The sequence below is a fragment of the Dama dama genome, chromosome 5, assembly GCF_033118175.1.
Source record: "Dama dama isolate Ldn47 chromosome 5, ASM3311817v1, whole genome shotgun sequence".
Classification (NCBI taxonomy): domain Eukaryota; kingdom Metazoa; phylum Chordata; class Mammalia; order Artiodactyla; family Cervidae; genus Dama; species Dama dama.
This window is the reverse complement of record NC_083685.1, coordinates 8,563,580-8,571,463: the sequence shown is the minus strand read 5'-3', so window position 1 is coordinate 8,571,463 and position 7,884 is coordinate 8,563,580. Positions and strand designations below refer to the sequence as shown.

General features: G+C 49.8%; 1 protein-coding gene across 2 annotated transcripts in view; it reads left to right on the top strand.

The window, feature by feature from the left end:
* The first annotated feature begins 785 nt into the window (after positions 1-785).
* The window catches only part of CMKLR1 (chemerin chemokine-like receptor 1), a 43,215-nt gene continuing 36,116 nt past the window's right edge, over positions 786-7,884 (top strand). The window contains exons 1-2 of one of the 2 annotated variants that reach the window (XM_061141677.1): positions 786-1,088; positions 1,377-1,432. The gene's annotated coding sequence lies outside the window, so the exon portion shown is untranslated. The remainder of the gene's footprint in view (positions 1,089-1,376; positions 1,433-7,884) is intronic. The other variant, XM_061141674.1, reaches the window with a different exon arrangement.

The following is a 7,884-nucleotide window of genomic DNA, read 5'->3' as shown; positions in this document are numbered from 1 at the left end:
CTTTCTAGAAATGATACATGAATCTACATTCAATGATAGATCAGGGTTTTGCTTCCTAGTAACTTTTACTAAAGGACTTCCCCTGGTGGCTCAGTGGTAAAGAATCCGCCTGCTGAGGCAGGAGATGCTGGTTTGATCCCTGGGTCAGGAAGATCCGCTGGAGGAGGAAATGGTAACCGGCTCCGGTATTCTTGCCTGGAAAATTCCAAGGACAGAGGAGCCTGGCGAGCTACAAGTCCATGGGGTCGCAAACAGTCGGACCCAACTTAGCAAATCAACGATGACAACATTTGCTAAAATCCAGTATTACAGGACATTTAAGTTTTTGTTCATTAGATACTGCAAAAAACCTCATCGCTATTTTAGTTTACCAAGGAAAAAAAAAAAGGAAGCAGAAGGTCGTGAGGCCACAGATAGGGGCAGGAAGCAGGAAGGGCATCCAGGTGGAAGGAACCGCACGCACAAAGGCCTGGGGGGTGACCGGCGGTGGGACGTCAGGCAGCCACGCTCGTGCGTAGTCTGTCTGGAGCTCCGGAGGCTCTTGCTGGGAGCAGACGCGCTTCCCACAACTGCCCCGGGGCCTGCATGTGCTCCTGCTTTGTGCTCAGACGGTGGGCACCGCTCCCAGCTCCCAGAGGGGCGGGTCGTCCCGGGCAGACCTCGCCACCGCCACCGGCCGCCGCCCGCCGGCTAGCCACAGGCAGCCTCCCCAGAAGGCCCCCACTCGGCGCAGCTGGCCGCCCCCGCCCTCGGTCAGCCCCGTTTCCTGCCCCTCCCTCTCTCCTCCCTCCAGCTGTTTCTCTGGCAGAGTCCTGTCCCATTCAGCCCCCAGTGAGCAAAGAGGGCAGGACAGACCGGGGGTCTCCCTGGGAGCCTCCAGGGGACGAGGATGTTCCGGGAGTGCCGCGCTCTGGGGACTCTGGGGGGCCCATGAATGAGGGGGTGAACTGCTTTCTTGGGCAAACTGCCCCAGGCAAAGAACAGTGTGACTTCGAGAAAGAAGTCGGGGAACACGGGTCTCCTGCACAACCTCCAGTGACCTGAAGTCACGGAACCCTGGGACGACCTGGGCGAGACCAGCCACAAAGGTATCACGCTTGGCTCTGACATTGATTGCCCAGAGGGGTCGGTTTGGGAGGGTGGGGGGGCATGGGAAACAGTAATAGAGAAGTTCTTTGGCTCTTGGTAAGATGTAGTTTTTGTCAAAATGGAAATAGCTCTATTATGATTTTCAGATTTCCAAAGTAATGCATGCCAATTGGAAAAGCCCAGCGAGGTCACCATAGTTATAAAAAGCAGCGAACTCTGTGTTTCTCTTGTGTTAATGCTCAGGACAACCCCACAAGGGAGGTACTTTCATTGTCCACATCTTACAGGTGAAGAAACTGAGAATCCTACTGGGGGAGGCACAAGCTCAGCGCTGTGGACTCAGGTAGTGGGGTGCGGAGCTGAAAGTCTGTGTAACCCACCTTCTTAGCTGCTGGAATGTCCCATCGCTCAGCTACAGAGAAGAAAGAGAGGTTCTTAACCCAGAGGTGAACCTTCAGGTGCCTCTCTGTATCACTCACTGACTCACTGACCAACCTGTGATGCTTGTGGAGTGCCTACAATGTACCAGCCACATAGGAGCATCTAAATGTGGACACACACTCCCTTTTCTGACATCTTGTGTGGTACCCTGTAGTGAAAGTGTTAGTCACCCAGTCCTACTCTTTGAGACCCCCTGGATCGTAGCCCCCCAGGCTCCTCTGTCCAAGGAATTCTCCAGGCAAGAATACTGGAGTGGGTAGCCATTCCTTTCTCCAGGGGGTCTTCCCAACCCAGGGATCCAACCTGGGTCTCTTGCATTACAGGCAGATTCTTTATAGTCTGCGCCACCAGGGAAGCCCATGTTTGGTACCCTATCTTGTCCTTAACCACGGATCATGAACCTTCATCTGTATTATCTATGTTCCTCCAATATGCATTTTAAAGGCTGCACGGAGAAGACAGCTTGGGATTTATTAATCATCCCTCCATGTGGTTGCTTCCTTTTTTTTTTTTTCTTCATTATTATAAACAGAGCTGCAGTGGCCACTCCTAGTACATCATCTTTGCCTGTGTGTCCTATGGACAACTTTCCCAAGGTGAAATTGCTGGCTCAAAGGTTTGTGTGCTTTTCAGGCTTTCGAGGCTTTTGGCCACATTGCCCTAGAAGGTTGTGCTGGCTTGCACTCCCCTGGCGCAATATCGGGGTGTGATATTCTCACAGCCTTATCTACACTGGTTGTCACCTGTCTCCTAAAATTTCCCTGATGGGAAGGGTGAGAATAGCATCTGGCTGCTTGAGTTTGCATTTCTTCATTCATGCTGAATATCCTCTACAATCTTATTGTTCACTTTTGTGACTATCCTGTTCAAGTCCATTCCCATTTTTTTTTTCTCTTGCTGGCATGTTTGTCTTTTTTCTTATTGATGTTTAGGAGTTCTTTGTATATGAAGGATACGAATCCTTTGCCTGTACTATCTATTGAAAATATTCCAGTTCCCCACTCTGCTTTCAGATGAGCACGTTTTAAGTAGGTGAACCATTTGGACCAGCGTTTGGCAAAATTACAGGCAAATAGCACATCATTATACTCAAGTACCTGCTACTTGATGTCAGTCTGATCACTCAGACCCATGTAGTTCAGAGAGGCCAGAGAACAAGTGGCCAAGTGTCGGGTCTGCCTTCTCTCTCTGTTCAAGTGCCTGGCCCCCAGCTTCCTTTTTGCCACCCCTGACCTCCTCTTCAAGATCAACGTTCCCTGTGGTTCTTGCTGTTGATTTAGACTGAGTTGAATTAGACTCAGGACTTCTCCAAGGGCCATCCTGGGACCATGAGCATCAGTTTTTTTGAGTTAGAATCCCTGAGGATGGGGTGTGGGAGTCTGCATTTTGAACCAGCACTCCCTGACAATCTTGAGAACCACTGAGCTGGAATCCTTCAACATCCCCTTTGTCCAGGTTTCTGGGTTCTTTGCTGCCCACTGAGCTTCTTTTTTTCCTTCCTAAGCAAGTATCTATGCACTTCTGCGAGTCTACATGTCCTGTGTCAGCAGTTAAAGCCAGGAGGCAATGGTGGAGAAGAAGCGAAACTCAGTCTCATACCACAGAAAGTCAGATCACATTAGCAGTCATCCAGCCTGTGGACTTTGACATTATTTTAAGCCACAGAACGCTTTCCTCCGATGAAAATACATGGAGAAGTGCACTTTAAAGATAGATAAAAGTGATGTTATTCTAGTGGAGGACTCCAGACAGCGGCTCACTGAACCTCCCAATCACTGCTGAAGGGCCTTTAGGAACCCTCATGGCTCTGGGGGGCAGATTGAAAACTAGAAAATCTACTTCAGATTGTTAAAACACCAACGTTTTTAACCTTTGTTGAATTTGCTACGTGACCTTAGGCAAGGTATGCCCATTCTCTGGCCCTAAGCATCTTATTTGAAAATAAGGAGGTTAAATGTTGTATTAGTCAGGGTCGCAGCTGCAGTAACAAATAGACCCAACATGTACAATGGCTCAAACCAAACAGACGTTTGTTATAAGTCAGGTATTTGTGAGTGGAGCCTGGTCCTCTTCCCCACAGTGATTCAGCGAGCCATCGCGTTGGTTACTATCCCTTAGACATCATCACTGAGGAAAGAGAGCATGGGGGAGGGATGTTTGCCTCTTAACTATTTTCTGCCACCCATGAGAATTGGTCTTGGAGCTGATCGAGTTGCAAAGGAGGCTGTGAAGTGTAGCTTGTGGCTAACGTGGCTCTTTCCCACTTACGGCTGTGTACCGTGGAAGGGAGAAAGAGTTTTTGTGGACGGCTCGCTGTCTCCCCCACAAATACGGTGACCTCTTGGGTCCCTTCCAGTCTCTGGTTCTAAATTCTGAATTTTTGTTAGTTGATCTTAGAGTTAACACAGTGATGTTGGGCCCACAAATACTTTCCTATCCTCAAGATAATCCCCGTCAAATAAACCGAGTAAATGTCCACATTCCAGGCCCCTAAACATGGACTTTCCTGGAACATGGGCAACTGCCATTCTTTTTCACTCCTGGAAAAAGGAAACAAAAATAACAATGTTATTGAGCTAAGCACTTTTACGGAACCAAAGGTTTTTGTATCCACTATCCCATTAAATCTCTCTACAACCCTCATGGAGAAGCTTCATGATTAGCATTCTCATTTATTTTATTTTTACTTATTTTTTTGTGTGTCATTTGTGCTTATGTTTTTATATTTTTATTAAAAAAATTTTTTTGGCCACGCTGCATGGCTTTGGGGATCTTAGTTCCCCAACCAGGGATCGAGCTTGTGCCCCCAGCAGTGAAGTACAGAGTCTTAACCACCCGACCGCCAGGGAAGTCACAGCATGTTTTTTTTTTCACATGAAGAAAGTGAGGCTCAGGAGGTGAAGGGACTTGCCCAAGGTCACAAGGCTCAGAAGAAAAAGAACTGGGATTTGAACTCAGAAAATCTCACTCCTGTCCTAGGGTCCAGCCTCACACTGGAGGGCATGTGTACAAGGCTGAGTGTGTGTGAGTGCGTGTGTGTGATAAGGGTCAGGGTTTTCCTTGGGCTGTATTTCCCCAGGGTGCGGTATCAGAAGGTGGAAGTGCAGGAATCTTGGTCCAAATCCCCAGAATGGGCCAAGCTTGCTTATTAGAAGGCAGCTGGGTGGGTGTCTTGGGCCAAGGAAGCCCAGCACGACTAAGTACTACAGTCACCAGCCAGAAAAGGGGGTGGCACGTGAGCACACAGCCTGAGGCCGTCTGTGGGTCCTAGATGTCACTGAGGCCTTGACCTGGCCGGGCACATAGTAGGTGCTTGTGGATGATTTCCTGTGAATAAACTCCAGGAGTTGGTGATGGACAGGGAAGCCTGGTAGGCTGCAGTCCACGGGGTCGCAAAGAGCCAGACACGACTGAGCGACTGAACTGAACGGAACGGAACTGAAAACCCACGGGGAGTAAAAGCTTAACCTGTGGGAGAACTCAAGATGGGTCAGGCTCAGTCCCTGTTCCGAAGGTCTTGGGGGAGGGAAGGCAGGCTGGTCACAGAGACTTTTCTTCAGTCACTCAGGCAACATTTATGAGCTCCTGCTCTGTATCTGACACTCCCCAAGGCACGTCCTGCCCTCGTGGGACTTTGGAGGGACCGGGGGTCGTAGTTACGTTTGTCCCCATATTAGATCTGAGGAAAGTAAGGCCCCGATGGGTTGAGTGACACCCCCAAGGTCCCTTGGTGAGATGAGGGACCTGGGGTTGGTCTGGCCCCCAGGCAAGGATTCCCTGTGTGGCCCTGGCTGAGGTCTTGGGCCTGGGGTGCAGGTTGGCGGTCACTTTGTGCTGCTTCTGGGCCCCAGGACAAGGCGTTTTTCAGGCAACATTAGGAGACAGTTTAATTTACTCCTCTTTTGGAACCTCTGTATTTTTGCCACGTTGGCACAAGCATGATAGAGAGAGTAGAATTTCTTGCCCCGCTGGAAGCCAGAGGCCTTGTTAGTTCTGTTGCTGCTGTCAGATTGGCATGGACTCTGCAGCCTCCCGCACTAGAATTCAGATCTGTCTCTGCCTTTTAACCTCCTGCCTCCTCTGTGCCCTTATGTCTAAGGGAGGGGATACTCTCAGGGCTGTTGGGGGTTAAATACATACGGATACACAGGAGCACTTGCTGGTGAATTTCGCTGGTGGCTCAGATGGTAAAGAATCTGCCTGCAATGTAGGAGACCCCGGTTTGATGCCTGGGTCGGGAAGATCCCCTGGAGAAGGAAATGGCTACCCATTCCAGTATTCTTGCCTGGAGAATCCCCATGGACAGAGGAGCCTGGTGGGCAACAATCTATGGGGTCCCAAAGAGTTGGACATGACTGAGCAACTAACGCGCTTTCAGACAGGAGCACAGCACGTGGCTAGCTTGATGAAGGCACTTCTAATTTTATTCTTGGGGAAGTGGGTATTGACATTCGCCTTTGAATGTCAGGGTTGATGTGGGCATCTTGTGCCCTGTGATTCCAGGTTGCCAGCGCAGGAAAGGTCATTTTGGCTAGACTCCAGCCTTTGTGCCTTGCCCCATGGGCTCTGGTGGGTGGGAAGGGGAGTGCTCCACCCCCCATAGACACTCTGGCAATCTTGGAAGTGTCAGCAGCTGAGTCAGCAGGGGGGGTCAGCTGCTCTTCGGGCACACGTCAGAATCGGTTCTGCTTTTCTTGGGGTACATGTCTCGGATCCTCTGATCTTAGCCCTGGGCTCCCGCTGAGGGCAGCTCTTGTGCAAGGAGGTGGGTGGGTAGGGTGATTGGTGCAAGAAACAGCAGCAAGCACACTCAGTTTTAACTTCCGGGGGTCAAGGGTCAGAGAGACTTGAGGGCTGGTGGGGTGCGGCCAGGTAGACCCGGGTTCTGCTCCTGGGAGCCAGTTACCTCCGTGAGCTGGGGCAAGTCACATGACCTCTCTGAGTCTCAGTTTCCTTTTGTCTCAGAATTTTTTTAAAAGATTTTTTTTGATGTGGACAATTTTTAAAGTCTGTGTGGAATTTGTGACAATGTTGCTTCTGCTTTACATTTTGTTTTTTTGGCTCCAAGGCATGTGAGACCTTAGTTTCCTAGTCAGGGAGTGAACCTGCAACCCCTGCATTAGAAGACAAAGTCTTAACCACTGGACCACCAGAGAACTCCCCATCTGAGTCGTTGAGAGAACATCTGCCATGCTCAGTTAGTGATCTGGGGTGGTGTTTCGGGACAGGGGACATTCAAAACATGCCCATCCCTTGTTAGTGGAATTTGTTCAAACATTTGTCAGAATCTATGATTTCCTGGGTGTGGAATGAATGAAGAGCTCAGATAGTCAGTGTATGAGCCTGCTGCTGCTATAACAACCACTGCAGACTTTGTGGCTTAAAACAATGTACATTTATGATCTCAGCTTTCTGGAGCTCAGAAGTCTCAAATGAGTTTCACCCAGACCTTTGCAACCTAGAGCTTATTGCTAAAGTCACTCCCATCAGTGCCCGCCTGGTGCATTCACTGTGAAAACTTCCGCAGGAGCAAAGAGGGCATAGCTTTGATTGGGGAAATCAGGAAACAGTGTCTGGTGATGGGAGCTTATATTTTGATATGGTTCCAAGGATGAGTTGGCTTTGGTGCCTGGAGGAAAAATTGGCCAGAAATAAAAGATATGTCTGGCTGGGAGAGCGGCATGAGCAGAGGTTTGGAGGTTTGACGTGTGTGGGGTATCGGGTGCAGCGGATGGAAGCAGGGAGTGGCCGGAGGCAGTCTGGATGTTCTGAAGGGCCTCAGAGGTCCCATCCAACTTTCTGGGTGGTCCAGTATGCCCCATTTCACTGGAACAGCATCTTATTGTCCCCTGACCTTGTGGTCCTCCCCAAACTCGGCGCTTAAACTCAAACATTTGGACCATCGAAGATTCCAGATGATCCCAAGATAATTGAGTTTGAAATTCCAACTTGGCAGAAGGGTATGTTGGTTTGTGGATTTATCTCCTGGATTGTTTGGCCCAGAAACCAGTTCAGAGGGAAGAGTATTTCTCTTAATTGGTGACTTTCTGGACTAGATGTTGGGTCTCCTCTCCTAAGGTGCCCAGGACTTGCTGACAGCTCTAGGCATCGAGCTTGGAACAAACAAGGTGCTTCCTTCAGGGTTAAAGAGAGCTGATTGAGGATGACAGCTGTGGCTGGCATGGGATGTGTTTCCTGGGGGAGAGGGCCACTGCCCGCTGGTGCCAGATGAACCAGGCTGGGCATTGAAGGGTCTGCTGCGTCCCCATTGCCAGCGGTAGAGCTGACTGACGTCAAGAGCAGGTCTTCTGGGAGTGTGGGCAATTTTCAATCTCTTTTATGACAGATGCGACT